General features: G+C 55.1%; 4 long non-coding RNA genes across 4 annotated transcripts; 2 read left to right on the top strand and 2 right to left on the bottom strand.

Annotated features, from left to right (window-relative positions):
• The first annotated feature begins 50 nt into the window (after nucleotides 1–50).
• Nucleotides 51–902, top strand: LOC135292291 (uncharacterized). Its single transcript, XR_010354719.1, has 3 exons — nucleotides 51–158; nucleotides 246–347; nucleotides 795–902. It is a non-coding gene; the product is annotated as an uncharacterized LOC135292291 (long non-coding RNA).
• A 1,353-nt stretch (nucleotides 903–2,255) lies between these two features.
• LOC135292292 (uncharacterized) lies at nucleotides 2,256–3,059 on the top strand. Its single transcript, XR_010354720.1, has 3 exons — nucleotides 2,256–2,328; nucleotides 2,416–2,514; nucleotides 2,959–3,059. It is a non-coding gene; the product is annotated as an uncharacterized LOC135292292 (long non-coding RNA).
• An 8,070-nt stretch (nucleotides 3,060–11,129) lies between these two features.
• LOC135292289 (uncharacterized) lies at nucleotides 11,130–12,723 on the bottom strand. The gene is made up of 4 exons (XR_010354717.1): nucleotides 12,593–12,723; nucleotides 12,408–12,506; nucleotides 11,783–11,948; nucleotides 11,130–11,252 (listed from the first exon to the last, which is right to left on the bottom strand). It is a non-coding gene; the product is annotated as an uncharacterized LOC135292289 (long non-coding RNA).
• Nucleotides 12,724–14,019: 1,296 nt separating this feature from the next.
• On the bottom strand, nucleotides 14,020–14,812 carry LOC135292290 (uncharacterized). The gene is made up of 3 exons (XR_010354718.1): nucleotides 14,759–14,812; nucleotides 14,570–14,671; nucleotides 14,020–14,129 (listed from the first exon to the last, which is right to left on the bottom strand). It is a non-coding gene; the product is annotated as an uncharacterized LOC135292290 (long non-coding RNA).
• Between the last annotated feature and the right edge of the window lie 4,034 nt (nucleotides 14,813–18,846).

Below are 18,846 nucleotides of genomic sequence, written 5' to 3'. Positions count from 1 at the left end.
GTGTTCTCACTGTCCCACCAAGGCATAATGTTTGACTGACTGGTAAGAACCAGGTGACAGAAGCTTCTGTGGCTGTTGTGTTACAGGCGTGTCTGCAGGGACGACCTCACCAACTCCTACCTTGGATGCTGCACAAAAGACCAGCTCCCATGGCAGGGGTGAGTAGTGTGTCCCTGCTGACCCCTCAGGCTGAGCCCTGCTTTTGTGGGGTCCATTCCTGGGAAATGGAACTACTTTCTCTTAAGGTCCTCTGACAGGAGAGACCAAAGACATGGCAGGCAGGAAATTCCAGGACCCATTAGAAATCATGTGGCAAATGCTGAAGGAACGTCTGCAGAGAAGGCAAGGTGGGTGCATTTCCCTCATGCTGCTCCTGGGACTCAGCAGCCGGGGGCTTTGGCTGCACATCTGGACACCCCGTGCCCGGCACAGCAGGAAGGGATCCATGGCAGCCTCGCTGCCCCGCTGCTGCTTTCACGCCCTGCAGGGCTGTTTCCCAGCCTGGCCTGGCTGCAGCTTCTGCCCAGCCTCTGCAGGAAGGCATTTGGCATCAGCTGGCAGACAGCCCCAATTGCACCACAGTCCATGCCCACCCTCAGATCCCCTGCAATTTCCTGGTGTCCAGGCTGATCAGATACTGGGGCTGTTTGGGGAAGGAAGCAGCCTTGGGTTGTCCCAAAATCCTGGGTGATTTCTGATCCTTATGCATTCCTTTCACAAGTGATGCCTCACCTTCCCCATTCCCAGTGAGGAATGTTTCCATCTGATCCAGCTGTCTCTTTTTCATTCTCCAGAAATGAAAGGAGAGCCTGCGGAGAAAGAAGCATTTCCCGGAGGAAGCAGTGGTTGCATGCCAGCCTCAGCTCCAGGAAGGGAGGCCATGCCAGGCACAGGCACAGGAGGTAATTGCCGTGCCTCTGGGCCTGAGCCCTGCTGAGGCTTGAGCTGCCCTCTCTGCTGCTTGGCAGTGCGGGCACAGCCTGGATTGCACCGGCACAGCCCAGGGGAATTATCCCGAGCAGGCTCAGGGCACTCGGGTACTGAGCAGTCCTGCTGGGGTCCCTCTATGGGAGACATGTCCTGAAACCTGGCAGTGACTGCATGGGGTGCCCATGGTGGGGAAAGGACAGAGGGGGAGAGCAAGGCTGCAGTGTGTCCTGAGAGGGCCTGGCTGTTTGCTCTTGGGATCTTGGAGCTGTCCCAGCAGAAGGAGGGCAGGAGGGAGTGTAGGAGGGCAGGATGGATAGCTGTGGCACTGCCTGCTGCAGTTTTCCCCAGGGCTTTAGGGAGGATTTTCTGTGAGCTTGAGGGAGAGAACCCCGGGGCCCTGGGCTACTCCAGCCACCCCTCCCAGGGATGTTGCTGAGGGCAGGGAAAGAGTGTGGAGAGTGATCAGGAGCCAGCCCAGAGCTCCCCAGGCCCCTGTGCAGCTTTGGCCATGTCCATTCCCATCTGGGTCCCATAGCCTTACCCGACCCCCTTGCAGTGCCCTTTTGCCTGTAGCATTAGGGGTTCCCAGCATGCCACAGATATGGTTCTGATCTCTGCTCCCTTTTAGACTGGAGTCGTGACATGGGTTTTCAGGAAGTCCTGATGAAGGATGGTTTGAAGTTCTTGGAGGATGCTGGAGGCAAGTTTTCATTCTGCCTTTCCTGAGTGAATAATCAGGATCAATGATAAAAAAGCTCATTTATAAACAATTTCCCTTAACATTATGTAAGGGCTGAAGGATTCTGAGAATCTTTCCCTGCTCCCTTCTGGATCCCTGAGGGATCCCACAAGATCGCTGTCAGTGGGAGGAAGGAGCATTGATCTTTCAGTCCTCCTCCCGTGTACTGTGCCAGTGTGTCCTTCCGTGTGCTCTGTGCAGTCAAAGAGAAGAGCAGAGAGGGAAGGGGCCGGGCCCAGGGCTGTGCCCCGGGGCTGAGCCTTGTGGGCAGCCTGAGGATGTCCTGCAGTGCCACAGGAGCTCTTCTGTCCTGCCTTTCTTTGCAGCTGAACCTGCCGGTGAAGGCCCCACATCCAGGACTGAGGCTCTGGGAGATGCTGAGGGTAGGTCAAGGCCTTTCCCCTGGGAGAGCTGCCAGCTCAGAGTCCAAAGCTCGGCCAGGGAGGCATTGCTGCAGGTGCCAGCACAGAACCATGCATGTGTGTGCCCTCGCCCTGCACGATCCCCTCATGATTTCTGCTGCGGCTCAGTGGTGCCCGTGCAGATCAGCAGAGATGGCAGAAGCTTCTGTGGCTGTTGAGTTACAGGTGTGTCTGCAGGGAGGACGTCTCAAGCTCCAGGGCTGGATGCTTGGCCCCAACCCAGCTCCCATGGCAGGGGTGAGTAGTGTGTCCCTGCTGACCCCACAGGCTGAGCCCTGCTTTTGTGGGATCCATTCCTGGGAAATGGAACTACTTTCTCTTAAGGTCCTCCAAAAGGAAAGACCCAAGATACTGCAGCCAAAACGTCTCATGAGGCAGATGAATTCCTGAGACAAATACAGAAGGAAGCACCCCGAGGACAAGGTGGGTGCGTTTCCCTCATGCTTCCCCTGGGACTCAGCAGCCGGGGGCTTTGGCTGCACATCTGGACACGCCGTGCCCGGCACAGCAGGAAGGGACCCATGGCAGCCTCGCTGCCCCGCTGCTGCTTTCACACCCTGCAGGGCTGTTTCCCAACCTGGCCTGGCTGCAGCTTCTGCCCAGCCTCTGCAGGATGGAATTTGGCATTAGCTGATAGGGTGCCCCAAGTGTACCGTGGGCCTGAGATCCCCTGCCATTTCCCAGTCTCTGAGAAGATCAGGCGGTGTAGCTGTTTGCTCATGGGAGTGCACTGGCCCAGCCCCAATTACCTGGGCTTTTTCCTGATCTTTACCTGTGACTTAGACAAGCATTGCCTCATGAAGGTGCCACCTCCCCAGTGGGGAGTGTTTCCATTTGATCCAGTAGACCCTTTTTCCCTTGTTCAAGTGATGGACCAAAAGGCTGTGCAGAAGGAGGAGCACCCAGGGAGAAGCAGTGGCTCATTGGCAGCTCGAGCTGCAGGAAGGAAGGCGATGCCAGACACGGGCACAGGCACAGCAGGTAATTGCTGTGCCGGGCTCAGGCCTGGCCGGGGCTGTGTGGCAGCAGCTCTTCCCCCAGGGCCTGCCCTTGCCCGGCCCGGCAGCAGCCAAAGCTGGAGGCGCCTCGGCTTCCAGGCCTCTGGAGCTGGTTCAGAGCCCCGGGGAAACGGGACTGGTGCAGCAACGTCCCTGGCGCTGCAGCTGCTGCGGAGCTGGCCCTGAGTGCCCAGAGGCCCAAGGCACAGGAGCAGCCCCGAGCGGGAGCCCTGCCGCCAGCCCAGGGCCAGAGCCAGCCCTGACTCCCGACTGGGCAGGGGCTGCGCTGGGTCCTGACAGGGCCTGAGCCTGTCCCCTGGGGCTGGGGGAGCTGTCACGGGGCAGGGAGGGCCAGGGCTGGCAGTGGCTGCTCAGGGATGGCTTTGGCCCGTGTCCCTGGCAGCAGCCACTGCCCAAGCAGCTGCGCTGCCCCCGGGCTCTCCTCCCGGCCTGCTGGGCTTTGTTGGCTGGCACAGCCTGTGCCAAGGGCCGGCAAGGTGCCTGCAGGCCCCAGCTCTGGGGGAAACAGAGAACGTCCTGCCCGTATCCACCATGCTGCCAGCTCAGCAGTGCAGCACAGCACGGGCTCACGCTCCCCATCGCTCCCACAGATGTAGCCGGCACCACAAGACCTGTTCCCAATGCCCAGGATGGCCTCGGAAGGGGTTTCTGTCAGGGAACCGGCTGCTGGCTAGGGTGTCTGGCAGGCATGCTTTATTTGGAGCTTGTCTTCATGTTGTTCTGCATTGGAATCTGGTATTCTTGGAACAGAAAACAGTGAGTGTTTTGTTGCTCTCCCCCTCCAACAGCTTCTGTTGAAAGTCTAACGTGGACAGGGAACATTCCCATTGAGGCTGCAGTGGAGTTGTGGCCATTCCATGATTGTCCAAATAACTCTGGTGAGGCTTCTGCTGCTGCCCAGTGCTTCCATTGGCCTCTCAATTGCTGGGCCTTGTCCTGGGGGCCCCGCTGGGACTGCAGCCAGAGCTGGCTCCCACTGAGGCTGCCTGGCCAAGAGCAGCTCCAGGGGCACGGGGCAGAGGCAGAGGGAGGTGGGGAGGAGAAAGAGCAGGGCCGAGGTTGCCCTTGAAAGGCAGAGGCGCTCTGGGACCCACTCCTGGCCAGGGACCCTGCCCAGAGCCGTGCCCTGCTGGCCGGGGCCTTGAGGGGCAGCTGTCCAGCTGGGCCCAGCTGTGCCAGCAGCTCCAGCCGTGCTGGGGAGCCTTGCCAGCTCTGGGCCCTGCTGTGCACGAGGGTCCCTGTGTGCCACTGGCAGCTGGGGCCTCAGCCACCTCCTCTCTGCACAGGAGCACCTCGGGACAGCAGTTGGAAGACGGTGGCTGCACCTCACAGCCAGACAGCGTGAGCAGCTCCTCCAGCAGCAGGAACGGCCCGGACAGCCCTCTCAAGTCTTCTGTGAAGAGGACCCCAGAACAACCAACTACAAGGGAACCTCCTTTTACCCTGTAGATCCCACTGCCACCTGCTCTCCCCATGGGCCTCCCCAAGCTGCCTTCATCCCTTTTTTTATCTTTGTCTGTCCCATCCCAGCCAACTCGAGTACCTCTAGGGACCCCAGGATCAGCCCAGCACCCTCCAGCCCTTCCTGAGACCAACACATCCCTCCCTCTGCCCCTGAGCCCCCTAGCCTTGCCCTCTAGGAATCACTGAAGGTGACACCCCCCCCACCCCTCCCCCCCACCCCCCCCGCTTGCAGGGTAGGCAATGGCCTATTCTTCTGTTTAAATAAAGAGTAGGATCTGTGTTGTGGTTTCAAAGCAAAACCAGTGAGAGACTCCAAGTCAGAAATACAATTTATTAGGAAAAGGGGAAAAAAACCAAAATACATGCAATAATACAAAAGAAAAACCACTGACAGGGTCAGAATACAGCCTGCTGACACCCTGCTAGTTAGGGTGGTGGAAGCAGTCCAGATGAAATGGACTTGTGGAAGTGGTGATCCTGTAGAAACAATCTGGTAGCTCTCATCCTCTGGAAAAGCAGTGGGTAAGGGCGGCGGTTCCTCTGGGAATCCAGTGGAAAGCCTGCTTGTTGTGTCCCAAAACCCAGATTATATCCAGCTGGGGATGCTTAGCTCCTCCCCCATGGGCAGAGCATCTCACAGTGGGCTGATATCATTCTGCCTCATGCTGTGGGTCCTTGATTAGCCATTAAACAGAAATGGCTCTGGGAGGGAGTTCTCTCTGAGTCATGTGGCAATACATTGATGGGCCCATTAACAGGAGATAAGGAAGAAACAATGCCCCTCCTGGTTTCAGCAGCTCTTGAGGATGGGAATAGAACATAATTTTATATTATATCCTAGGACATAATCTAACCCTTCTTCTATTACCATCTATACCCAAACCAATATCCTCTTACTCTATATATGTATCTATCTATATATATATGTATAATATAAAATGAAGCTTTACACACAATTCTCGCTTAAAATTAAGTTAGATTTCCTTGTGGTACACAACGACTTTCCTTGTCCTTCTGCATTACCCAGCCAGTGCAACCAGGTCCTTGAGCAAAAATTCCCACAGATGGGTTTGCCCTTGCTTGCGGTGGGATTAATCCAAACAGTCTTTCCTAAAATACCTTTCATGTGTATCACAGGAACTTTGTCTCCATCCCCTGTGTGCAGGGGTTCAGACTGGGCAGCACCAGGATTGATAGGTCCTCAGGTGTTGACCATCCAGATGGCTTTTGCTAAGTTCAGTTCCCAGTTCCTGAAGGTTCCTCCACCAAGTGCCTTCAGGATAGTCTTAAGTAGTCCGTTGCATGGTTCAACTTTCCCAGCAGCTGGTGCGTGATAGGGGATATGATATGTCCTTTCAATGCCATCTTCTCTGGCCCAGGTGTTGATAAGGCTGTTCTTGAAATGAATTCCATTGTCCGACTCAATTCTCTCAGGGTTGCCTTGTCTCCACAGGATTTGCTTTTCTAGGCCCAAGATGGTGTTCCAGGCAGTAGCATGAGGCACAGGGTAGGTTTCCAACCACTCTGTGGTAGGTTCTACCATGGTCAGCATGTAGCGCTTGCCTTGGCGGGTTTGGGGAAGCGTGATGAGGTCAGTTTGCCAGGCTTCCCCATACCTGTACTTCAACCATCGCCCACCGTACCACAGAGGCTTCACCCACTTGGCCTGTTTGATTGCAGCGCAGCTCTCGCAGTTGTGGATGACCTGTGAGATGTTGTCCATAGCAAGGCCCACCCCTCGGTCACGGGCCCATCGCTATGTTGCATCTCTCCCCTGACGACCAGAGGCACCGTGGGCCCAACGAGAGAGCTAGGAATGATTCTCCCTTGTGCTGCCAGTCTAGATCCACCTGTGATACTTTCACCTTGGCAGCTTGGTCCACCTGTTTGTTGTTGTGATGCTCTTCATTAGCCCGACTCTCGGGTACATGCACATCCACATGTCGAATCTCACGGTCAGCCTCTCTACTCGGGTGGCAATGTCCTGCCAAATCTTGGTGGCCCAGATGGGTTTCCCTCTGCGCTGCCAGTTGGCCTTTTTCCAGCAATGCAGCCATCCCCACAGAGCATTAGCTGCCATCCATGAATCGGCGTAGAGATAGAGCCTCGGCCACTTCTCTTGTTTGGCAATAGCCAAAGCCAGCTGGACGGCTTTAAGCTCTGCAACCTGACTCGATCCAGCTTGTCTCTCAGTAGCTTGTGCAACTTGTCCTGTGGGGTTCCAGGCTGCAGCTTTCCATTTCCGGTTAGTGCCTATAATTCAGCAGGAACCATTAGAGAAGAGGGCATATTGTCTGTCAGGCTCCGGTAGCTCACTATATGGTGGGGCTTCCTTGGCACGTGCCACTTGCTCCTCTTCTTCTTCAGAAGACAATCCAAAAGTCTCCCCTTCAGGCCGGTTTGATAGAATTTCCAGAATGCCAGGGCCATTCGGATTTCCAATCTGGGTGCACTGCGTGATGAGGGCAATCCATTTGCTCCATGTGGTGTCGGTGGCGTGATGTGTGGAAGGAACATTTCCTTTAACCTCCAGCCCAGCACTGGTAGCTGGGGTGCCAGAAGCAGCTGCGTTTTGGTGCCAGTTACTTCTGAGGCAGCTTGAACTCCTTCATAGGCAGCCAAGATTTCCTTCTCTCTGGGAATGTAGTTTGCTTCAGAGCCTTCATAGCTCCATCTCCAGAATCCTAGTGGTCAGCCTTGAGTCTCACCAGGCACCTCTACCAAAGACTCCAGGACAAACCATGGTTCCCAGCTGCAGAGTAGAGCACATTCTTCACCTCTGGTCCCATCCTGACTGGGCCAAGGGCTACCGCATCAGCGATTGCCTGCTTAATCTGGGCAAGGGCTTGTTGCTGTTCAGGACACCAGTGGAAATCATTCTTCTTGTGGGTGACAAGGTATAGAGGGCTCATAATCTGCCTGTCCTCGGGAATGTGTATTCTCCAAAAGCCTACGGCACCTAGGAAAACTTGTGTTTTCTTCTCCTTGGTAGGTGGAGACAGAGCGGTGATCTTGTTGATTAACAGGAGATAAGGAAGAAACAATGCCCCTCCTGGTTTCAGCAGCTCTTGAGGATGGCATTAGAATACATCTTTACACTGTGACCCAGGACAAGTGGTCACCCCATTGTCCAGATGGCAGCAGCAGCAAAGCCCACCCAGCACCAGCACTGACTGAGCTCCATGCCCAGGAGGAGCCGTGGATGCCCACGGTGTGGGCAGGCAGAAGCCAGGCAGGGGCTGCTGTTGAAATGGAGGTTTTGGGGGGTTCAATTAAGTTAGCAATATATGGACTAAGCATTTAAATTTTAAATTGTAGAATTATGTGTTGAATTTTAACCTTTTACTTAAGAAACCTCTGCCAAGGTACAAAGGGCATAGGAAAATGCAAAATTTCTGAAGCTTCTTGCTATGAAGGACAATACCAGTGTCATAAACAGGGCAGGAGATCTTTCTCCTTTTTAATGCCTTTATTAAAAAAATTCAGCTCAGGCTGGGGAGAAAGGACAGGTCGCCCACACCCCTGCTGCTCCCAGGAGTGGCACAGAGGAGGAGGATGCTGCAGCTGTGTCCGCTGGTATGCAGGCAGAGCTGGGGCTTCCATCCTCGAGGGAGTAGTGGGAATTCCGCTTTTTTGGTCTAACATTCCAGGTCCTCTTTCTAGCTGACATCCTTTCAGGTTAGGGTGAGGAGTAAAAAGGATCTTAGCAGATACTAAGGATTAAGTTCCTCACCTTTAGACATTACTTAGGTTTCATAAATCCATGTTGGCTTCTTGTTTTTAGGGTTTTTTTTCCTGGAAAATTGCAAACTGTGGTGAAATGCATTCTCATCTGCATACTAGCTCTGATGTCACCTCCCCCTGCTACCTTCAGGCTCCTGAGAAGCAGCAGGGGGACAACTGCGCTTGATTTCTAACCATTAACAGGTAATTGAAGAAAAACTATTAACAAGAGGTGATTGCAACATGAAGCTATCAACAACAAATAGTCAACATTTCAACTCTCAGCATCTGGCCCAACCTGTTTAACTTTGCAGCCTTAAAAAAAAAATGGATAATTTGTTGGGGAGAACACCCCAGGTGTGGAGACACGAGGCTTGTCTCCATTTCAGAAGGCTGATTTATTATATATTCTATTAAAATACTACGTTAAAACTATGCTAAAAGAACAGAGAGGAAAAAATGACCAGAAGGCTACAAAGAAGAAGAACAGAATGGAATGCATAACAAAAATCTTGTGACTGCTCACAGGCTCAACACAGTTGGCTGTGATTGGTCATCAAGTGAAACACAATCCACATGGACCAATGGAAGATGCACCTGTTGCATTCCACAGCAGCAGATAGTTATTGTTTGCATTTCTTTCCTGAGGCCCTCAGCTCCTCAGGAGGGGAAAAATCCTAGGAAAGGATTTTTAATAAAATATCATAGGTACAGATAACTTTTTTACTCATAACACCAGGAGAAGACCAGGGAATTCAGGAAACCTAGACTAAGGAGCTCCTCTGTCTCCAAGCTGATGGACAGAAGTGGTATGTATTCCTTTCCTTTTTTTAGGGTTGGCTACTGATAAATCACATAAGAGACGTCTTTGTGTGTAGTTTTGCACAAGCAGTTTGCAAGCAATCGTCTGCCAGGGAGAGGCCGGTGGTGGGGGGTCCCCAGCTGACAGAGCAGCTGGCGGAGCGTTGGTTTGAACTGTGATTGTGTATGGTTATCATGTCTGGATGTGCGTGCTTGTGTGTGTGTGTGGGTGTGAGTGAACGGTGAAACACGCTGGGGGGAGTGAGGTCTTGGTTTAGTTTCTCTGGTAACTGTTATGAATAGAAAATTGTATTTTTTTTAGTTTCAGAGTTAAAAAAAAAAAAAGGCAAGTCAAACCGGTCAGACTCCTTTAGGTTCGCTGCCAAAGAAAAGCTCTTCGAATACCTGTTAATGGCTGGTGATTAACTGATTATTTCCCTGATGCTGGCCACTTACCAAAAAAAAAGACACCAGGACAGACCCCTCCGAGGTAATGAAAATAGGAGTGACATCGGAGCCAGTATGCAAATAAGAAATGCAGTGCGCCTTGGGTTTTTACAGTTTTACAGTTTTTACAAGAAAAACCCCTAAAATCACGAGCCAACAAGTGACTTAAGTGACGTCTAAGGATGGGAGCATAGTCCCGTACCTGCTTGGACCTTTTTGTTTCTCACCCTAACCTGAAAAGAAACTGATTAAAGAGACACCCCGGGTTTTTTAAACAAACAAGCTACGACTCCACGACTCTCCTGTGAGGACAGAGTCCCCAGCTCTGTCTGCAGACCAGCGGACAAAACTGCATCATCCTCCTTCTTCGTGCCACGCCTGGGAGCAACGGCGGCAAGGTCACGACCTGTCAATTTCTCCCTACCTGAGCTGATTCTTCTTAATAAAGGCATTAAAAAGGAGAAAGATCTCCTGCCCATTTATTTCACTGCACACCTTGGGAGAGATCCCAAACCCTCTGCATGCCTCACACAGGATTCCAAATCCCTTGCATGACTTGAAGTGGACCCCAGTGCCCTCCATGCCTCAGAGGAAACCTAAAATATCCCTGGGTGTCTCACAAGGGACCCCAGCCCCTCGTGCACCTTAGGGGGACTGCAAAGCCCCCACGTGTCCTACAGGGAAGTCCAGGCCAGCTGTGCCGAGTGTTTCGACCTGGAAATAAAGTCTGGTTGCACCTGGGTTGTTGTGTCTCTGGGGCTGCTATCCAGCCCTGTCGGACCCTGAGGCCACACAGCCCTTCCCTTCCCTTCCCTTCCCTTCCCTTCCCTTCCCTTCCCTTCCCTTCCCTTCCCTTCCCTTCCCTTCCCTTCCCTTCCCTTCCCTTCCCTTCCCTTCCCTTCCCTTCCCTTCCCTTCCCTTCCCTTCCCTTCCCTTCCCTTCCCTTCCCTTCCCTTCCCTTCCCTTCCCTTCCCTTCCCTTCCCTTCCCTTCCCTTCCCTTCCCTTCCCTTCCCTTCCCTTCCTTCTGGCCCTGGCTGAGAGCAGCAGACCCTGTGCAGCACCCTGCATTGGTGATGGCCCATCAATTAGGTCCTATCAAGTGTGTGTTAATTAGGGAGGAGCTTTGTTTTGCCTGCTGACATTGCTGGTCAGGCTGTGTCCCTGGAGATACTCTTGATGGCTTCCCTCTTTTCCTGGCCATGGCACTGGAGGAGGTGTGGGCCCAGATGATCCCACGGAAGGAAATGTCCCTCAGCCCAGGGACGCTCAGCATGGGCTGCCCCATCCCCTCGGGGCCCCACCGCTGGTCGCAGCAGCCCCTGCCTGGCTCCTGCCTGCCCACACCATGCCCATCCCCAGCTGCCCCTGGGCACAGAGCTCAGCCAGTGCTGGTGCCAGGTGGCCTTTGCTGCTACTGCCATCAGAGACTGGGGTGACAGCTCCATCTCTTTATTGAAAGGGAAGAGGTGATTTTGGAAGCTCTCCAAGAGTGCTAACTTGAGCACTTCTAAATCCTGTTCTAGGGCTGCCCACCTTCAGCCCTGCATGGAGTGCTGGGCCTGTCGCATCCAAGCACCACAGGGGTTGGAGGGGCAAATATACACTCATCAGACTCATAATCGGACTCAGAACTGCTGCTATTGCTCTTTTGGCTGTAGAGGTCTCGTGACCAGCCACCAGCTTTCAGCTTTTCTTCAAGGTGGTGCCTGTGAAGAGAGGAGGTGGCTGAGGCCCCAGCTGCCAGTGGCACACAGGGACCCTCGTGCACAGCAGGGCCCAGAGCTGGCAAGGCTCCCCAGCACGGCTGGAGCTGCTGGCACAGCTGGGCCCAGCTGGACAGCTGCCCCTCAAGGCCCCGGCCAGCAGGGCACAGCTCTGGGCAGGGTCCCTGGCCAGGAGCGGGCCCCAGAGCGCCTCTGCCTTTCAAGGGCAACCTCGGCCCTGCTCTTTCTCCTCCCCACCTCCCTCTGCCTCTGCCCCGTTCCCCTGGGGCTGCTCTTGGCCAGGCAGCCTCAGTGGAAGCCAGCCCTGGCTGCTGCCCCAGAGGGCTCCCCAGGACAAGCCCCAGCAATTGAGAGGCCAATGGAAGCATTGGGCAGCAGCAGAACCCTCAGCAGAGTTCTTTGGAAAATCATGGACTGGCCACAACTCCACTGCAGACTCTCTGGGAATGTTCCCTGACTATGAGCAGCCTTTAAAGGAAGCTGTTTGAGGTGGAGAATCGCAAAACACTCACCATTTTCTCGTCCAGCAATACCAGATTCCTGCACAGCACATCATCAGGCACAGTGCCGCACCAGCCACAATGGCCATCAACTTAATCAAACAAGGTGTTCCCCAGCAGAAAACTCTTCTCATGCTTTTCCAGATGATGTCAGAATGTGTTGAGGTGCTGGCTGCATCTGTTGGAGCAATGGGGAGCGTGAGCCCGTGCTGTGCTGCACTGCTGAGCTGGCAGCACTGTGGTTACGGGCAGGACGTTCTCACTCCCTGTTTCCCCCAGAGCTGGGGCCTGCAGGCACCTTGCTGCCCCTTGGCACAGGCCTGCTCAGTACCCAAACCCCCTGAGCCTGCATGCCATAATTCCTCTGTGCTGTGCCCTTCTGCTCCAGGCAACACTTGTCAAAGACATGGATAAGGAGAATGGCCAGGGTTTTGGAGCTGCTCCAGGGCCCTCTCTCCTGCACAGAGCAGCCCCTCCAGATGTGCACAGAGACTGGGAAATTGCAGGGGATCTTAGGGTGTGCATGGCCTGTGGTGCATGGATGCCTTCCCGCTGTGCCGGGCATGGCGTGTCCAGATGTGCAGCCAATGCCCCCGGCTGCTGAATCCCAGGGGAAGCATGAGGGAAATGCACCCACCACGCTGGCTGTCCACATCACTCAGGAGTTTTTTCAGATATTTGGATTCCTCCAGGGATGTACAAGCTCCTGTAGGTTTCTTCTTCCGTCTTGGAGGACCTTAAGAGTAATATTTCCGTTTCCCAGGAATGGATCCCACAAAAGCAGAGATCAGCCTGTGGGGTCAGCAGGGACACACTACTCACCCCTGCCATGGGAGCTGGGCTTGCATGCAACATCCACCAAAGGACCTGGGAAAGTCCTCCCTGCAGACACACCTGTAACTCAACAGCCACAGAAGCTTCTGCCATCTCTGCTGATCTGCACGGGCACCGCTGAGCCGCAGGAGCGGTGAGGGGATCGCGCAGGGCGAGGGCACACACCTGCATGGTTCTGTGCTGGCACCTGCAGCGATGCCCCCCTGGCCCAGCTTTGGGCTCTGAGCTGGCAGCTCTCCCAGGGGAAAAGCCTTGACCTACCCTCAGCATCTCCCAGAGCCTCAGTCCTGGATGTGGGTTGGGAAGCTGCACCACCTTCACCAGCAGGTTCAGCTGCAAAGAAAGGCAGGACAGAAGAGCTCCTGTGGCACTGCAGGACATCCTCAGGCTGCCCACAAGGCTCAGCCCCGGGGCACAGCCCTGGGCCCGGCCCCTTCCCTCTCTGCTCTTCTCTGTGGCTGCACAGAGCACATGGAAGGACACACTGGCATTGCACACGGGAGGAAGATGGACAGCTAAATGCTCCTTCCTCCCACTGACAGTGATCCTGTGGGATCCCTCAGGGCTCCAGAAGGGAGCAGAGCAAATTTTCCATATTCCATCAACGTTCAGAGGAACTTAAGTGAAAGGGCAAATGTATGAGCTCTTGACACCTGGTCACTGTGTATTCTCTCAGGAAAGGTACATTGAGCACTTGCCTCCAGGATTTCCCATGAGTCTCAAGCCATAATCCAGCAGGTTTCCCAGATAATCCATGTCTTGATCCCAACCTAGAAGTTTGCAAAGATCAGAACCATTTCCATGATGTGCTGGGATCCCCTTCTGCCTCAGGGAACTGGGCACTGCATATAGGTCAGGTAAGGCCATGGGAGCCAGATGTGAATGGACAAGGCCAAAGCTGCTCAGGGGCCTGGGGAGCTCTGGGCAGGCTCATGGTCAATCCCTATCCTCTTTGCAGACCCTGAGCAACATCCCTGGAGAGGTGCCTGGAGCAGCCCAGGGCCTGTGGGGGTTCTCTTAGTTGCACAAGGAAAATCCTCCTTGAATCCCTGGGGAGAACTGCAGCAGGCAGTGCTGCAAGTATCCCTCGCAAACTCCCTCCTGCCTCTCCTCCCAGCCGCCCTTCCTCCATCTGCTGGGACAGCTCCCACAGCCCAAAGGGACCCAGCCAGGCCCACTAAGGACACGCTGGATTCTTGCTCTGCCCCTCTGTCCTTTCCCCACCATGGGCAACCCATGCAGTCACTGCCAGGTTTCGGGACATGTCTCCCACACAGGGACCCCAGCAGGACTGCTCAGTACCTGAGTGCTCTGCGCCTGCTCGGGATAATTCCCCTGGGTTGTGCCCTCAATTCCAGGCAGCAGAGAGAGCAGCTCAAGTCTCAGCAGGGCTCAGGCCCAGACGCACAGCAATTACCTCCTGTGACTGTGCCTGGCATCGCCTCCAGTCCTACAGCAGAGGCTGGCATGGAACCACTGCTTCCTTCGGGAAACACCGCCTTTTGCCCAGCCTCTCCATCCACTTCTGGAGAAAGGAAGAGGGACGGCTGGATCAGGTGGGGCTGTTCCCCACTGGGGAGGTGGCATCTTCAGCAGCCAGTACTTGTGAAAGTCATGGTTAAGGATCAGGAATCCACACAATTTTCTGGGTAGGCCAGGGTCCACTTTCATGATAACACCCGCCCTTAGTGATCATCCTGGAGACTATGAAATTTCAGGGGATCTCAGGCCCGTGGTGCAGTTTGGGCTCCCTGTCAGCTGATGCCAAATGCCTTCCTGCAGGGGCTGGGCACAAGCTGCAGCCAGGCCAAGCTGGGAAGCAGCCCTGCGGGGCGTGAAAGCAGCAGTGGGGCAGAGAGGCTGCCATGGATCCCTTCCCGCTGTGCCGGGCACGGCGTGTCCAGATGTGCAGCCAAAGGCCCTGACTGCTGAGACCCAGGGGAAGCATGAGGGAAATGCACCCACCTTGTTCGGTTTGCAGTATTTCTTTCACCATTTGTCCCGTGATTTTGAGTGGCTCATGGGGTTTCTTGTGACCTGTAGCTTTGTTCTTTCGCCTCGGAGGACCTTAGAGCAACGGAGTTCCATTTCCCAGGAATGGATCCCACAAAAGCAGGGATCAGCCTGTGGGGTCAGCAGGGACACACTACTCACCCCTGCCATGGGAGCTGGGCTTGCGTGCAACATCCACCAAAGGACCTGGGAAAGTCCTCCCTGCAGGCACACCTGTAACACAACAGCCACAGAAGCTTCTGCCATTTCTGCTGATCTGCACGGGCACCACTGAGCCGCAGGAGCTGTGAGGGGATCGCGCAGGGCGAGGGCACACACGTGCATGGTTCTGTGCTGGCACCTGCAGCACTGTCAGGATATTGTTAAGAAAGGCACAGGGACAACTTGCCTCCAGCATTCTTCAAGAGTCTTAAGCCATCATCCAGCAGGGCATCCAAATAGTGCAATTTGCCATCCCGATCTAGAAGGGAGCACAGATCAGAACCATTTCCCTGGTGTGTTGTGGCCCCCTCTGCCTCAGATAACAGGGCACTGCAAGTGGGTTGGGTAAGGTTGTGGGAGCCAGATGTGAATGGACGTGGCCAAAGCTGCACAGGGGCCTCGGGAGCTCTGGGCAGGCTCCTGGCCAATTCCCATCCTCTCTGCAGGCCCTGTGTAACATCCCTGGTGAGGTGGCTGGAGCAGCCCAGGGTGCATTTGGGCTCTCCCACTCCCAGAGCTAAAACTCTTGCTAAAGCACTAGTGAAAAAATGCAGCAGGCACTACCACAATCATCCCTCCCTCCCTCCCTCCCTCCCTCCCTCCCTCCCTCCCTCCCTCCCTCCCTCCCTCCCTCCCTCCCTCCCTCCCTCCCTCCCTCCCTCCCTCCCTCCCTCCCTCCCTCCCTCCCTCCCTCCCTCCTCTCTCCCTCCCTTCCTAATTTCTTCTCTCCCTCTATTCCTCTTCCCCCTGAAATTCCTCCCCGAATGGAAAGGACATAAGCAGGCCCCTCAGGACACACTGGAGCCTTCCTGTCCTGCTCTGTCAATTCCCCACCATGGGAATGCAGTCGCTCCTAGGTTTCAGGATCTGCCTCCTACGCAGGGACCCCAGCAGGACTGCTCAGTACCGAGTGCCCTGAGCCTGCTTGGGATAATTCCCTTGGGCTGTGCCAGTCTTGTCTGGGCTGTGCCCGCACTGCCAGGCAGCAGGGAGGGCAGCTCAAACCGTAGCAGGTCTCAAGTCCAGAGGCACAGCAATTACCTCCCATGCCTGTGCCTGGCATCGCCTCTCTTCCTGCAGCCGAGGCTGGCATGGAGCCAGTGCTTCCTTCGGGAAACGCCGCCTTCTGTACAGCCTCTCCATCCACTTGTGGAGAAAGGAAAAGCAACAGCTCATCAGGTAAGACTGATCCCCACTGGAGAGGCGGCATCTTCAAGAGGCAATTCTTGTCAAAGACATATACATCCTAGGTAGGACAGGGCCCACTTTCATCAAAACACCTGCCATTAGTGATCAGTCTGGAGACTGCAAAATCGCAGGGGCTCTCAGGGTGGGCATGGCCTGTGGTGCAGTTTGGGCTGCCTGTCAGCTGATGCCAAATGCCTTCCTGAAGAGGCTGGGCAGAAGCTGCAGCCAGGCCAGGCTGGGAAGCAGCCCTGCAGGGCGTGAAAGCAGCAGCAGGGCAGAGAGGCTGCCATGGATCCCTTCCCACTGTGCCAGGCACGGCGTGTCCAGATGTGCAGCCAAAACCCCGGCTGCTGACTCCCAGGGGAAGCATGAGGGAAATGTATCCACCATGGCATCATTCCAGATCACTCGGCATCTTCTCCATGTGTTTGGATGCCTCCAGGGACTTACTGTTCCTCCTGGGTTTGTTCTCCATTCTCAGGGGACCTTACGAGGAATATTTCTATTTCCTTGGAACAGATCCCACAAAAGCAGGGCTCAGCCTGTGGGGTCAGCAGGGACACACTACTCACCCCTGCCATGGGAGCCAGGCTTCTCTGTAGGAATCAGCAAAGGAGCTGGAGAAGTCCTCCCTGCAGACACACCTGTAACTCAACAGCCACAGAAGCTTCTGCCATCTCTGCTGATCTGCACGGGCACCACTGAGCCGCAGGAGCGGTGAGGGGATCGTGCAGGGCGCGGGCACACACGTGCATGGTTCTGTGCTGGCACCTGCAGCGATGCCCCCCTGGCCCAGCTTTGGGCTCTGAGCTGGCAGCTCTCCCAGGGGGAAAGGCCTTGACCTACCCTCAGCATCTCCCAAAGGCTCTGTCCTGTACGTGGGTTGGGAAGCTGCACCACCTTCACCAGCAGGTTCAGCTGCAAAGAAAGGCAGGACAGAAGAGCTCCTGTGGCACTGCAGGAGATCCTCGGGCTGCCCACAAGGCTCAGCCCCAGGGCACAGCCCTGGGCCCGACCCCTTCCCTCTCTGCTCTTCTCTGTGGCTGCACAGAGCACATGGAAGGACACACTGGCATTGCACACAGGAGGAAGACTGACAACTAAATGCTCCTTCCTCCCACTGACAGTGATCCTGTGGGATCCCTCAGGGCTCCAGAAGGGAGCAGAGCAAATTTTTCAGCCTTTCAACCCTAACAGAACCTTAAGGAAAGTGGCATGAATGAGCTCCTGCCACATTGACACTGATTATTCTATCAGATAAAACAGAAATTCAGAACTTGCCTCCAGCATTTTCCAAGATCTTTAAAGTGTCATTCACCAGTACTTGCAAATAATTTATGTTGCCATCCAAATCTAGAGGGAGCAGAGATCATAACTATTTCCATGCTGAGTTTTATCCTCTTCTGCCTCAGGGAGCTGGGTACAGGAAATGGGAAAGGAAAGGCCATGGGAGCCAGTTGTGAATGGACATGGCCAAAGCTGCACAGGGGCCTGGGGAGCTCTGGGCAGGCTCCTGGCCACTCTCCACCCTCTTTCCCTGCCCTGTGTAACATTCTGGGAGAGGAAAGGGAAATGGGGCTGCCCAGGGCCCCTTGGGACCCTCTCCCTCCCACAGAGGAAACCCTCCCTAAAGCCCTGGGCAAAACCATCCCCAGCGCTTCCCAGGGAGCAGGGAGCGTTGTGCCGGGAAAGGGCAGCCAGGCTGCTGGCTCACCTGCTCGTCGCGCTTGCAGCGGAGCAGCCTGGGCAGCCCTGGCAGGCAGGGCCACGGCCAGGAGGAGCAGGAGCAGGAGGCGCAGAGCAAGGGCCATGGTGCCTTGCCCTCTGCCAGTCCCGCAGCTCTTGCTGCCACCGCTGTCCCGACACCGCTGTCCCAACGTCAGCACCGCTGCTGCCACCGCCGCTGCTGCCGCAACAGTTGTGCTCAGGGACTGAGTGCTGGCTCCTTGTGCTGCTGTGCAACCACGGGGCTCTGGGACCTCTGGCACCTCTGTGACCTCAGGGCCTGCTGAGAGCTCAGCCTGCTGTGACCCCAGAGCCCTGCTGTGACCTCATGGCCTTAGCTGTACCCCCAGAGTGTGCGCCCATCTGTATGAATGCACTGCCCTGATTGTAAATGTTTTGCTTCATCAAAGGGCCATTCACAAAACTTATTTTTCACCTGCTGACATTGCTGGTCAGGCTGTGTCCCTGGAGATGCTCAGTATTCATACAGAATTCACAGAATGACCAGGTTGGAAGAGACCTTCAAGATCATCCACTCCAACCCATGTCCCAACACCACAACTAAACCATGGCACCAAGTGCCACATTCAGTCTTTTTTAAACCCATCCAGGGATGGTGTCTCCACCACCTCCCCTGGCAGGCCATTCCAGAATTTTATCACTCTTTCTGTGGAAAACATTTTCCTAATATCCAACCTACATTTCCCTTGATGCAGCTTGAGACTGTGTCCTCTGGTTCTGTCAGTGCTGTCTGGAGAAAGAAACCAACCCCACCTGACTACAACTACCCTTCAGGGAGCTGTGGAGTGATAAGGTCACTTCGGAGTCTCCTTTTCTCCAGGGTAAACACCCCCAGCTCCCTCAGTCATTCCTCACCAGGGCTTGTGCTCCCAGCCCCTCACCATCCTCGTTGCCCCCTCTGGATGTGCTCGAGCGACTCAATGTCCTTCCCAAACTGATGGCCCAGAACTGGACACAGCACTCGAGGTGCGGCCTCACCAGTGCCAAGTACAGGCACAGAATGACCTCCCTGCTCCTGCTGGCCACGCTGTTCCTGACACAGGCCAGGAGCCATTGGCCTCCTTGGCCACCAGGCCACACTGCTGGCTCATGTT

The sequence above is a fragment of the Passer domesticus genome, unplaced genomic scaffold (genome assembly GCF_036417665.1).
Source record: "Passer domesticus isolate bPasDom1 unplaced genomic scaffold, bPasDom1.hap1 HAP1_SCAFFOLD_274, whole genome shotgun sequence".
In the NCBI taxonomy this organism is placed as follows: Eukaryota; Metazoa; Chordata; class Aves; order Passeriformes; family Passeridae; genus Passer; species Passer domesticus.
This window is presented reverse-complemented; position numbering and strand designations above follow the sequence as displayed.